General features: G+C 43.7%; 1 protein-coding gene across 3 annotated transcripts in view; it reads right to left on the reverse strand.

Moving 5' to 3' along the window:
- Positions 1–14,487, reverse strand: part of GJA5 (gap junction protein alpha 5) — a 141,361-nt gene that overhangs the window by 36,516 nt on the left and 90,358 nt on the right. The window lies entirely within an intron of this gene.

Below are 14,487 nucleotides of genomic sequence, written 5' to 3' on the forward strand. Positions count from 1 at the left end.
AAACTTTTGGTCGGTACTTTAATACCCATAATGTAAAATCCAAATAATATTGCCACATAATGTCTACATAATACCGATAACGCAATATCCAAATAATACTGCTATATAGTGTCTACATAATACCCATAATGTAAAATCCAAATAATATTGCCATATAGTGGAAGATAATGCAGAGATGACAATTCAGGGGAGACAATGCAAAGATGACAAAGCAGCGGAGGCAATGGAGGGGAGACAATGCAGAGGAGACAATGTAGGGGAGACAATACAGGGAAGACAATGCAGGGGAGACAATGCAGCGGAGGCAATGGAGGGGAGACAAAATGTAGAAAAGACTATCCAGGGGAGACAATGCAGGGAAGATATTGCACTGAAGACAATGCAGAGAAGACTATCCAGGGGAGACAATGCAGGGGAGACAATGCAGAGAAGACAATGCAGGTAAGACAATGCAGGGAAGACTATCCAGGGGAGACAATGCAGGGGAGACAATGCAGGGAAGATATTGCAGGGAAGACTATCCAGGGGAGGCAATGCAGGGAAGATATTGCAGGGAAGACAATGTAGAGAAGACATTGCAGGGGAGACAATGCAGGCAACACAATGCAGGGAAGATATTGCAGCATGCACCTTGTTACATGACTGCTATAAATTCTCAGCATTATCTTTCTCAGACTTTCTACTTTCGAATAAAATAAGATTCCTCGACAGCACGATGGGAAACGTATGGGAAGAATAAGAGAAGTCTTCCATTGCTGACAGTGCATAGAGATGGCTGCAAACAGCAAAGTGAGAGTAGGCAGAGAACTATTTGCTGGGATGGCCCCAATCTGCAGGTCATATGTAAAGTGGGAGGAAGCGTCAGTGGCTGAGATACAGTATCGCCGGCACTGCTTATCTCTGACTTAAAGGTGTTGTCCACTTTCAGTAATGTTGGCTCCAAACTACAAACTCAGCAGGTCTGTGCAGGAGCTGTATACACAAAACGGTAGGATATTGTAAATCAGAACTAAAAGCAAAGAGGCATAGCATTTTTATTTGACACATCTTGGAACCATATAATTAATGTTGCGACAGTGTACACACTATTTATCCACATGGTTATTTAAAAAAAAGAACATGGGCAATTGCATTAAATGAAAAAAAAAGTGTAAGAAGATTTACAGTGAATATTTCACTTTATTGCCGTTTTTATCTGCGCCCTCTTACACTGTTATCATTATCACATTGGTGTAAAGAGCAGTTTAGCTGCTGGCGCTGGCGAGATGTAAATATACAAGTCGTTAACACGTCTGGAGAAGATACATCCAGAAGCGAATGGGGGCGATCTGCATGGAACACAAAATGTATGCGCGGCAGCGGCCCTCAGGAAATAAACTGACCTGGGGACTCGGCGGGAAATAGTGCCAGTCTAGATGTAGGTAGGGGACAGTGCAGGGAGGACAATACAGGGAGGACAATGCAGGGGAGACAATGCAGGGAAGACAATGCAGGGGAGGCAATGAAGAGAAGGCAAAGCGAGGGAGACAATACAGGGAAGACAATGCAGGGGAGACAATGAAGACAAACTGCAGGGGAGACAACGAAGAGAAGGCAAAGCAAGGGAGACAATACAGGGAAGACAATGCAGGGGAGACAATGCAGGGAAGACAATGCAGGGGAGACAATGCAGGGAAGGCAATACAGGGAGGACAATGCAGGGAAGACAATGAAGAGAAGGCAAAGCAAGGAAGACAATGCAGGGAAGACAATACAGGGAGGACAATGCAGGGAAGACAATGCAGGGGAGACAATGCAGGGGAGACAAGGCAGGGGATACAATGAAGAGAAGGCAAAGCAAGGGAGACAATACAGGGAAGACAATGCAGGGGAGACAATGCAGCGGAGACAATGCAAGGAGGACACTGCAGGGAAAACAGTGCAGGGGAGACAATACAGGGAAGACAATGCAGGGGAGACAATGCAGGGAAAAGAATGCAGGGGACACAATGCATGGGAAGCAATGCAGGGGAAACAATTCAGGGGAGACAATGAAGAGAAGGCAAAGCAAGGGAGACAATACAGGGAAGACAATGCAGGGGAGACAATGCAGGGAGGACACTGCAGGGAAACAATGCAGGGGAGACAATGAAGTGAAGGCAAAGCAAGGGAGACAATACAGGGAAGACAATGCAGGGGAGAAAATGCAGGGGAGACAATGAAAATGAGAAACTAAAGGGGAGACAATGAAGAGAAGACAAAGCAAGGAAGACAATACAGGGAAGACAATGCAGGGGAGATAATGTGTGGAAAACAATACAGGGCAGACAATGCAGGGCAGACAATGCAGGGAAGGCAATGCAGCGGAGGCAATGGAGGGGATACAATGCAGGGGAGACAATGTAGGGGAGACTATACAGGGAAGACAATGCAGGGGAGACAATGCAGCGGAGGCAATGGAGGGGAGACAAAATGTAGAAAAGACTATCCAGGAGAGACAATGCAGGGAAGATATTGCAGGGGAGACAATGCAGGGAAGACAATGCAGGGGAGACAATCCAGGGAAGACAATGCAGGGTAGATATTGCACTGAAGACAATGCAGGGAAGATATTGCAGGGGAGACAATGCAGGGAAGACAATCCAGGGGAGACAATGCAGAGAAGACAATGCAGGGAAGACAATGCAGGGAAGATATTGCAGGGGAGACAATGCAGGGAAGACAATCCAGGGGAGACAATGCAGAGAAGACAATGCAGGGAAGACAATGCAGGGAAGACAGTGCAGGGGAGACAATGCAGGGAAGACAGTGCAGGGGAGATATTGCAGGGGAGACAAGGCAGGGAAGACTATGCAGGCGACACAATGCAGGGAAGATATTGCAGCATGCACCTTGTTACAAGACTACTATAAATTCTCAGCATTATCTTTCTCAGACTTTCTACTTTCGAATAAAATAAGATTCCTCGACAGCACGATGGGAAACATATGGGAAGAATAAGAGAAGTCTTCCATTGCTGATAGTGCATAGAGATGGCTGTAAACAGCAAAGTGAGAGTAGGCAGAGAACTATCTGCTGGGATGGCCCCAATCTGCAGGTCATATGTAAAGTGGGAGGAAGCGTCAGTGGCTGAGATACAGTATCGCCGGCACTGCTTATCTCTGACTTAAAGGGGTTGTCCACTTTCAGTAATGTTGCCTCCAAACTACAAACTCAGCAGGTCTGTGCAGGAGCTGTATACACAAAGCGGTAGGATACTGTAAATCAGAACTAAAAGCAAAGAGGCATAGCATTTTTATTTGACACGTCTTGGAACCATATAATTAATGTTGTGACAGTGTACACACTATTTATCCACATGGTTATTTAAAAAAAGACCATGGGCAATTGCATTAAATAAAAAAAAAAGTGTAAGAAGATTTACAGTGAATATTTCACTTTATTGCCGTTTTTATCTGCGCCCTCTTACACTGTTATCATTATCACATTGGTGTAAAGAGCAGTTTAGCTGCTGGCGCTGGCGAGATGTAAATATACAAGTCGTTAACACGTCTGGAGAAGATACATCCAGAAGCGAATGGGGGCGATCTGCATGGAACACAAAATGTATGCGCGGCAGCGGCCCTCAGGAAATAAACTGACCTGGGGACTCGGCGGGAAATAGTGCCAGTCTAGATGTAGGTAGGGGACAGTGCAGGGAGGACACTGCAGGGGAAACAATGCAGGGAAGACAATACAGGGAGGACAATGCAGGGAAGACAATGCAGGGGAGAAAATGCAGGGAAGACAATGCAGGGGAGGCAATGAAGAGAAGGCAAAGCGAGGGAGACAATACAGGGAAGACAATGCAGGGTAGACATTGAAGAGAAGGCAAAGCAAGAGAGACAATGCAGGGAAAATAATGCAGGGGAGACAATGCAGGGGAGACAATGCAGGGAAGACAATGCAGGGGAGACAATGCAGGGAAGACAATACAGGGAGGACAATGCAGGGAAGACAATGAAGAGAAGGCAAAGCAAGGAAGACAATGCAGGGAAGACAATATAGGGAGGACAATGCAGGGAAGACAATGCAGGGGAGACAAGGCAGGGGAGACAATGAATAGAAGGCAAAGCAAGGGAGACAATACAGGGAAGACAATGCAGGGGAGACAATACAGGGAAGACAATGCAGGGGAGACAATGCAAGGAGGACACTGCAGGGAAAACCATGCAGGGGAGACAATACAGGGGAAACAATGCAGGGGAGACAATGAAGAGAAGGCAAAGCAATGGAGACAATACAGGGAAGACAATGCAGGGAGGACACTCCAGGGAAAACAATGCAGGGGAGACAATGCAGGGGAGACAATGAAGTGAAGGCAAAGCAAGGGAGACAATACAGGGAAGACAATGCAGGGGAGAAAATGCAGGGGAGACAATGAAAATGAGAAACTAAAGGGGAGACAATGAAGAGAAGACAAAGCAAGGAAGACAATACAGGGAAGACAATGCAGGGGAGACAATGCAGGGGAGATAATGTGTGGAAAACAATACAGGGCAGACAATGCAGGGAAGGCAATGCAGGTAAGATTATCCAAGGGAGACAATGTAGAGAAGACAATACATGGGAGACAATGCAAGGGAGACAAAGCAAAAGGAAATAATACAGTAGAGTCAATACATGGGAGACAATGCAGGGAAGACTATCCAGGGGAAACTGAAGGGGAGACAATGAAGAGAAGAAACTGCAGGGGAGACAATGAAGAGAAGACAAAGCAGGGGAGAAAATGTGTGGAAATCAATACAGGGCAGACAATTCAGGAAAGACAATATAGGGAAGACAATGCAAGGGAGACAATGCAGAAGAGACAATGCAGGGGAGACATTGCAGGGGAGACTAAAGGGGAAACAATGCAGGGGAGAAAATGAAGAAGAATTGATGCAAGGAAGACAATGCAGGGGAAACAATGCAGGGAAGACTATCCAAGGGAGACAATGCAGGGAAGACAATGCAGAGGAGACAATGTAGGGGAAACAAAGCAGGGAAGACAATGCAGGGAAGACAATGCAGCAGAGACAATACAGGGGAGATAGTGCATGGAAGACAATACAGGTCAGACATTGCAGGATAGACAGGCAGTAGTCAGTTTGTGTCTGCAGCATTTATCCAGCAGGCTCCTTGTTACAAGACTAACATACATTCTCAGCATTATCTTATTCAGACTTTCTACTAGCGAATAAAAAACGATTCCTCGACAGCACGATGGGAAACATAGAGATGGCAGTAAACAGCAAAGTGACAAGTAGGCAGAGCACTATCTGCTGGGATGGCCCCAATCTGCAGGTCATGTGCAAAGAGGGAGGAAGCCTCAGTGGCTGTGAGATACAGTATCACCGTCACTGCTCATCCCTGACTTAAAGGGGTTGTCCACTGTAAGGAATACGGGGTTCAAACTGCAAACTCAGTAGGTACTCACATTGAGTTTGTTATTTTATGTATTTCACACAGTGTGGGGCTCATTTTAGTGAACGCAGACAACCCCTTTAAGGAAGTCCTGTCACTTGCCATAATTATGTAATTATTTTACCTTGTATAAATGCCGCTGTTCTCCTGAATTTTCTCTTGTTTCTGTGAATTCTATTGCTGAGATATAGCTGGGTTTTCCCTGTATATAAATCTACACTTGTTAGCCAACTGGGCGTGCTCCTCAAGATCACAGAGAAGAGTAGTAAACCACACCTACTTGGCTAGAAAAACTAGGTTTATATACAGGCAGGAGAGCGCCGTATCTCAGGAATGGAGAGGAGCAAAAACAAAAGAAGCACATCGCCGGATTCACATTACATTTTTATGGAAAGAGACAGGTCCTCTTTAAAGGGACTGCAGACTTATTTTAGACTGAAAACCCCCTTTAAGATGGAGTTAGCAACATCCTAATCATTACATGATCTATAAATCCCACCAGAAAAAAAGCAACTGCAGCCTAGTAATCACTCACAGGGTTTACAGATTTATACATACTGTGTAAAGAAAACAAACTGAAACGTTCTCAATTTTAACCATTTTCAAGATCTCTGCTTAACCCCTTCACCCCCAAGGGTGGTTTGCACGTTAATGACCGGGCCAATTTTTACAATTCTGACCACTGTCCCTTTATGAGGCTATAACTCTGGAACGCTTTGACGGATCTTGGCGATTCTGACATTGTTTTCTCGTGACATATTGTACTTCATGTTAGTGGTAAAATTTATTCGATATAACTTGCGTTTATTTGTGAAAAAAATGGAAATTTGGCGAAAATTTTGAAAATTTTGCAATTTTCCAACTTTGAATTTTTATGCCCTTAAATCACAGACATATGTCACGCAAAATACTTAATAAGTAACATTTCCCACATGTCTACTTTACATCAGTACAATTTTGGAACCAAAATTTTTTTTTGTGACGGAGTTATAAGGGTTAAAAGTTGACCAGCAATTTCTCATTTTTACAACACCATTTTTTTTTAGGGACCACATCTCATTTGAAGTCATTTTGAGGGGTTTATATGATAGAAAATACTCAAGTGTGACACCATTCTAAAAACTGCACCCCTCAAGGTGCTCAAAACCACATTCAAGAAGTTTATTAACCCTTCAGGTGTTTCACAGGAATTTTTGGAATGTTTAAATAAAAATGAGCATTTAACTTTTTTTCACACACAATTTATTTCAGCTCCAATTTGTTTTATTTTACCAAGGGTAACAGGAGAAAATGGACCCCCAAAGTTGTTGTACAATTTGTCCTGAGTACGCTGATACCCCATATGTGAGGGTAAACCACTGTTTGGGCGTATGGCAGAGCTCGGAAGGAAAGGAGCGCCATTTGACTTTTCAATGCAAAATTGACTGGAATTGAGATGGGACGCCATGTTGCGTTTGGAGAGCCCCTGATGTGCCTAAACACTGAAACCCCCTACAAGTGACACCATTTTGGAAAGTAGACCCCCTAAGGAACTTATCTTGATGTGTGGTGAGCACTTTGACCCACCAAGTGCTTCACAGAAGTTTATAATGCAGAGCCGTAAAAATAAAAAATCATATTTTTTCACAAAAATGATCTTTTCGCCCCCAATTTTTTATTTTACCAAGGGTAAGAGAAGAAATTGGACCCCAAAAAATGTTGTGCAATTTGTCCTGAGTACGCTGATACCCCATATGTGGGTGTAAACCATTGTTTGGGCGCATGGCAGAGCTTGGAAGGGAAGGAGCGCCATTTGACTTTTCAATGCAAAATTGACTGGAATTGAGATGGGACGCCATGTTGCGTTTGGAGAGCCCCTGATGTGCCTAAACATTGAAACTCCCTACAAGTGACACCATTTTGGAAAGTAGACCCCCTAAGGAACTTATCTAGATGTGTGGTGAGCACTTTGACCCACCAAGTGCTTCACAGAAGTTTATAATGCAGAGCCGTAAAAATAAAAAATCATATTTTTTCACAAAAATGATCTTTTTGCCCCCAATTTTTTATTTTCCCAAGGGTAAGAGAAGAAATTGGACCCCAAAAAATGTTGTGCAATTTGTCCTGAGTACGCTGATACCCCATATGTGGGTGTAAACCATTGTTTGGGCGCATGGCAGAGCTTGGAAGGGAAGGAGCGCCATTTGACTTTTCAATGCAAAATTGACTGGAATTGAGATGGGACGCCATGTTGCGTTTGGAGAGCCCCTGATGTGCCTAAACATTGAAACTCCCTACAAGTGACACCATTTTGGAAAGTAGACCCCCTAAGGAACTTATCTAGATGTGTGGTGAGCACTTTGACCCACCAAGTGCTTCACAGAAGTTTATAATGCAGAGCCGTAAAAATAAAAAATCATATTTTTTCACAAAAATGATCTTTTTGCCCCCAATTTTTTATTTTCCCAAGGGTAAGAGAAGAAATTGGACCCCAAAAAATGTTGTGCAATTTGTCCTGAGTACGCTGATACCCCATATGTGGGTGTAAACCATTGTTTGGGCGCATGGCAGAGCTTGGAAGGGAAGGAGCGCCATTTGACTTTTCAATGCAAAATTGACTGGAATTGAGATGGGACGCCATGTTGCGTTTGGAGAGCCCCTGATGTGCCTAAACATTGAAACTCCCTACAAGTGACACCATTTTGGAAAGTAGACCCCCTAAGGAACTTATCTAGATGTGTGGTGAGCACTTTGACCCACCAAGTGCTTCACAGAAGTTTATAATGCAGAGCCGTAAAAATAAAAAATCATATTTTTTCACAAAAATTATATTTTTGCCCCCAATTTTTTATTTTCCCAAGGGTAAGAGAAGAAATTGGACCCCAAAAAATGTTGTGCAATTTGTCCTGAGTACGCTGATACCCCATATGTGGGTGTAAACCATTGTTTGGGCGCATGGCAGAGCTTGGAAGGGAAGGAGCGCCATTTGACTTTTCAATGCAAAATTGACTGGAATTGAGATGGGACGCCATGATGCGTTTGGAGAGCCCCTGATGTGCCTAAACATTGAAACTCCCTACAAGTGACACCATTTTGGAAAGTAGACCCCCTAAGGAACTTATCTAGATGTGTTTTGAGAGCTTTGAACCCCCAAGTGTTTCACTACAGATTATAACGCAGAGCCGTGAAAATAATTTTTATTTTTTTTCTCAAAAATGATTTTTTAGCACCCAGCTTTGTATTTTTCAAGGGTAACAGAATAAATTGGACCCCAAAATTTGTTTTCCAATTTGTCCTGAGTACGCTGATACCCCATATGTGGGGGGGAACCACTGTTTGGGCGCATGACAGAGCTCGGAAGGGAAGGAGCGCCATTTGGAATGCAGACTTAAATGGATTGGTCAGCAGCCGTCACGTTGCATTTGCAGAGCCCCTGATGTACCCAAACAGTACAAACCCCCCACAAGTGACCCCATATTGGAAACTAGACCTCCCAAGGAACTTATCTAGATGTGTTTTGAGAACTTTGAACCCCCAAGTGTTTCACTAAAGTTTATAGCGCAAAGCCGTGAAAATAAAAATTCTTTTTTTTTTTCACAAAAATGATTTTTTAGCCCCCAGTTTTGTATTTTCACAAGGGTAACAGGATAAATTAGACCCCAAAAGTTGTTGTCCAATTTGTCCTGAGTACGTTGATACCCCATATGTGGGGGGGAACCACTGTTTGGGTGCATGACAGAGCTCGGAAGGGAAGGAGCGCCATTTGGAATGCAGACTTAAATGGATTGGTCTGCAGGCGTCACGTTGCATTTGCAGAGCCCCTGATGTACCCAAACAGTACAAACCCCCCACAAGTGACCCCATATTGGAAACTAGACCTCCCAAGGAACTTATCTAGATGTGTTGTGAGAACTTTGAACCCCCAAGTGTTTCACTACAGTTTATAACGCAGAGCCGTGAAAATAAAACATCTTTTTTTTCCCACAAAAATGATTTTTAGCCCCCCAAATTTTTATTTTCCTAAGGATAACAAGAGAACTTGGACCCCAGAAGTTGTTGTTCAATTTGTCCCGAGTACGCTGATAACACATATGTTGGGGTAAACCCCTTTTTGGGCGCACGGGAGAGCTCGGAAGGGAAGGAGCACTGTTTTACTTTTTCAACGCAGAATTGGCTGGAATTGAGATTGGACGCCATGTCGCGCTTGGAGAGCCCCTGATGTGCCTGGACAGTGGAAACCCCCCAATTCTACCTGAAACCCTAACCCAAACACACCCCTAACCCTAATCCCAACGGTAACCCTAACCACACCCCTAGCCCTGACACACCCATAATTCTAATCCCAACCCTAATCCAAACGTAAATGTAATCCAAACCCTAACCCTAACTTTAGCCCCAACCCTAACTTTAGCCCCAACCCTAACTTTACCTCCAACCCTAGCCCTAACCCTAACCCTAACCCTAACCCTAAACGTGACTGAAATACGTGGCACTGAAATACGTGGCACTGAAATACGTGGCACTGAAATACGTGGCACTGAAATACGTGGCACTGAAATACGTGATACGTGGCACTTAAATACGTGGCACTGAAACACGTGGCACTGAAATACGTGATACGTGGCACTGAAATACGTGGCACTGAAATACGTGGCACTGAAATACGTGGCACTGAAATACGTGGCACTGAAATACGTGGCACTTAAATACGTGGCACTGAAATATGTGATACGTGGCACTTAAATACGTGGCACTGAAATACGTGGCACTGAAATACGTGGCACTGAAATACGTGGCACTATGACTGTCAGAAAATGTTCATTAAACGGTTAGGGGTGAGGTTAGGGGTAGAGTTAGGGTTAGGGTTTGGATCCCTTTATCACCTTGATGGTGGAGGGTGGCTTTTCAGTGTGTTTTCTGTTTTTTTTCGAAAAAATGCATGCGTTTTTAACGCAAACAAACGCATGTGCTTAAAAACGCAAGAAAATACTGCAGGTTGTATTTCTGAAAATGAACGCATGCAGAAAAAAAACGCATGCGTTTGAAAACGTGACCAAACGCGTACAAAAAAAACGCATGCGTTTTCAATGTTAAATATAGGGAAAAAACGCATGCGTTTTTTTGTGCAAAAAACGCTGCAGACAAAAACGCAAGTGTGAAACCAGCGACGCTTTTTATAGCAAAAAAGTTTTTGCGTCTCCACATTTTGAGACCTATAATTTTTCCACATTTTGCTCCACAGAGTCATGTGAGGTCTTGTTTTTTGCGGGACGAGTTGACGTTTTCATTGGTAACATTTTCGGACACGTGACCGTTTTTGATCGCTTTTTATTCCGATTTTTGTGAGGCAGAATGACCAAAAACCAGCTATTCATGAATTTCTTTTGGGGGAGGCGTTTATACCGTTCCGCGTTTGGTAAAATTGATAAAGCAGTTTTATTCTTCGGGTCAGTACGATTACAGCAATATCTCATTTATATCATTTTTTTATGTTTTGGCGCTTTTATACGATAAAAACTAAAATATAGAAAAAATAATTATTTTGGTATCGCTTTATTCTCAGGACTATAACTTTTTTATTTTTTTGCTGATGATGCTGTATGGCGGCTTATTTTTTGCGGGACAAGATGACGTTTTCAGCGGTACCATGGATATTTATATCAGTCTTTTTGATCGCGTGTTATTCCACTTTTGTTCGGCGGTATGGTAATAAAGCGTTGTTTTTTGCCTCGTTTTTTTTTTTTTTTCCTTACGGTGTTTACTGAAGGGGTTAACTAGTGGGGCAGTTTTATAGTTTGGGTCGTTACGGACGCGGCGATACTAAATATGTGTACTTTTATTGTTTTGTTTTTTTTATTTAGATAAAGAAATGTATTTATGGGAATAATATATATATTTTTTTTATTATTTATTTAGGAATTTTTTTTTTTTTTTTTTTTACACATGTGGAAAAATTTTTTTTTTACTTTTTTACTTTGTCCCAGGGGGGGACATCACAGATCATTGATCTGGCAGTGTGCACAGCACTCTGCCAGATCGACGATCTGCTGTGCAGGGCTGCAGGCTTACCAAGTGTCTGCTCTGAGCAGACACTCGGTAAGCCACCTCCTTCCCTGCAGGACCCGGATGCCGCGGCCATCTTGGATCCGGGACCTGCAGCCAGGAAGGAGGTAGGAGACCCTCGCAGCAACGCGATCACATCGCGTTGCTCCGGGGGTCTCAGGGAAGCCCGCAGGGAGCCCCCTCCCTGCGCGATGCTTCCCTATACCGCCGGTACACTGCGATCATGTTTGATCGCGGTGTGCCGGGGGTTAATGTGCCGGGGGCGGTCCGTGACCGCTCCTGGCACATAGTGCCGGATGTCAGCTGCGATATGCAGCTGACACCCGGCCGCGATCGGCCGTGCTCCCCCCGTGAGCGCCGCTGATCGGTGATGACGTACTATCCCGTCGGCGGTCATACGGGCCCACCCCACCTCGACGGGATAGTACGTCAAATGTCGGGAAGGGGTTAATGAATGCACACAGAAGGTGAGAAAAAAAGACTTTACAAGAGTTTACAACTATGTTCTAAATACACAGGTGGGATTTCAGACTGATACTGTACATTGTAGCAAAGTATTAATACTGTGCCTATATTTGTAAAGTAAGCAGAATAGTGAGTGCAGCTCTGGGGTATAATACAGGATGTAACTCAGGATCAGTAATGTAATGTATGTACACAGTGACTGCACCAGCAGAATAGTGAGTGCAGCTCTGGGGTATAATACAGGATGTAACTCAGGATCAGTAATGTAATGTATGTACACAGTGACTGCACCAGCAGAATAGTGAGTGCAGCTCTGGGGTATAATACAGGATGTACAGTCATGGCCAAAAGTTTTGAGAATGACACCAAAATTATATTTTCCCATGATCTGCTGCCCTCTGGTTTTTATTAGTGTTTGTCTGATGTTTATATCACATACAGAAATATAATTGCAATCATATTATGAGTACCAATAGGTTATATTGACAGAATGAGTTAATGCAGCAAGTCAATATTTGCAGTGTTGACCCTTCTTCTTCAAGACCTCTGCAATTCTCCCTGGCATGCTCTCAATCAACTTCTGGACCAAATCCTGACTGATAGCAGTCCATTCTTGCATAATCAATGCTTGCATTTTGCCAGAATTTGTTGGTTTTTGTTTGTCCACCCGTCTCTTGATGATTGACCACAAGTTCTCAATGGGATTAAGATCTGGGGAGTTTCCAGGCCATGGACCCAAAATCTCTCTGTTTTGTTCCATGAGCCATTTAGTTATCACCTTTGCTTTATGGCAAGGTGCTCCATCATGCTGGAAAAGGCATTGTTGGGCGCCAAACTGCTCTTGGACGGTTGGGAGAAGTTGCTCTTGGAGGACATTCTGGTGCCATTCTTTATTCATGGCTGAGTTTTTAGGCAAGACTGTGAGTGAGCCGATTCCCTTGGCTGAGAAGCCACCCCACACATGAATGGTTTCAGGATGCTTTACAGTTGGCATGAGACAAGACTGGTGGTAGCGCTCACCTCTTCTTCTCCGAATAAGCTGTTTTCCAGATGTCCCAAACAATCGAAAAGGGGATTCATCAGAGAAAATGACTTTGCCCCAGTCCTCAGCAGTCCACTCCCTGTACCTTTTGCAGAATATCAGTCGGTCCCTGATGTTTTTTCTGGAGAGAAGTGGCTTCTTTGCTGCCCTCCTTGAAACCAGGCCTTGCTCAAAGAGTCTCCACCTCACAGTGCGTGCAGAAGCACTCACACCAGCCTGCTGCCATTCCTGAGCAAGCTCAGCACTGCTGGGAGTCCGATCCCGCAGCTGAAACAGTTTTAAGATACGGTCCTGGTGCTTGCTGGTCTTCTTGGGCGCCCTGGAGCCTTTTTGACAACAATGGAAGCTCTCTCCTTGAAGTTCTTGATGATGCGATAGATTGTTGACTGAGGTGCAATCTTTGTAGCTGCGATACTCTTCCCTGTTAGGCCATTTTTGTGCAGTGCAATGATGGCTGCACGTGTTTCTTTAGAGATAACCATGGTTAGCTGAAGAGAAACAATGATACCAAGCACCAGCCTCCTTTTAAAGTGTCCAGTGATGTCATTCTTACTTAATCATGACTGATCGCCAGCCCTGTCCTCATCAACACCCACACCTGTGATAATGGATCAATCACTAAAACGATGTTAGCTGCTCCTTTAAAGGCAGGACTGCAATGATGTTGAAATGTGTTTTGGGGGTTAAAGTTCATTTTCTGGGCAAATATTGACTTTGCAAGTACAGTAATTGCTGTTAAGCTGATCACTCTTTGACATTCAGGAGTATATGCAAATTGCCATTAGAAAAAATGAAGCAGTAGACATTGGAAAAATTAATATTTGTCTCATTCTCAAAATTTTTGTCCATGACTGTAACTCAGGATCAGTAATGTAATGTATGTACACAGTGACTGCACCAGCAGAATAGTGAGTGCAGCTCTGGAGTATAATACAGGATGTAACTCAGGATCAGTAATGTAATGTATGTACACAGTGACTGCACCAGCAGAATAGTGAGTGCAGCTCTGGGGTATAATACAGGAAGTAACTCAGGATCAGTAATGTAATGTATGTACACAGTGACTGCACCAGCAGAATAGTGAGTGCAGCTCTGGAGTATAATACAGGATGTAACTCAGGATCAGTAATGTACTGTATGTACACAGTGACTGCATCTGCAGAATAGTGAGTGCAGCTCTGGAGTATAATACAGAATGTAACTCCAGGTCAGTACAGGATCAGTAAGGTAATGTATCTACACGGTGACTGCATCAGCAGAATAGTGAGTGCAGCTCTGCAGTATAATACAGGATGTAACTCCGGGTCAGTAATCTAATGTATGTGCACAATGACTGTACCAGCAGAATAGTGAGTGCAGCTCTGGAGTATAATACAGGACAGGATATAACTCAGGATCAGTACAGAATCAGTAATGTAATGTATGTATACAGTGATTGCACAAGCAGAATAGTAAGTGCAGCTCTGGAGTATAATACAGGATGTGACTCAGGATCAGTATAGGATCATAATGTA

The sequence above is a fragment of the Ranitomeya variabilis genome, chromosome 3 (assembly GCF_051348905.1).
Source record: "Ranitomeya variabilis isolate aRanVar5 chromosome 3, aRanVar5.hap1, whole genome shotgun sequence".
NCBI classification, from domain to species: Eukaryota; Metazoa; Chordata; class Amphibia; order Anura; family Dendrobatidae; genus Ranitomeya; species Ranitomeya variabilis.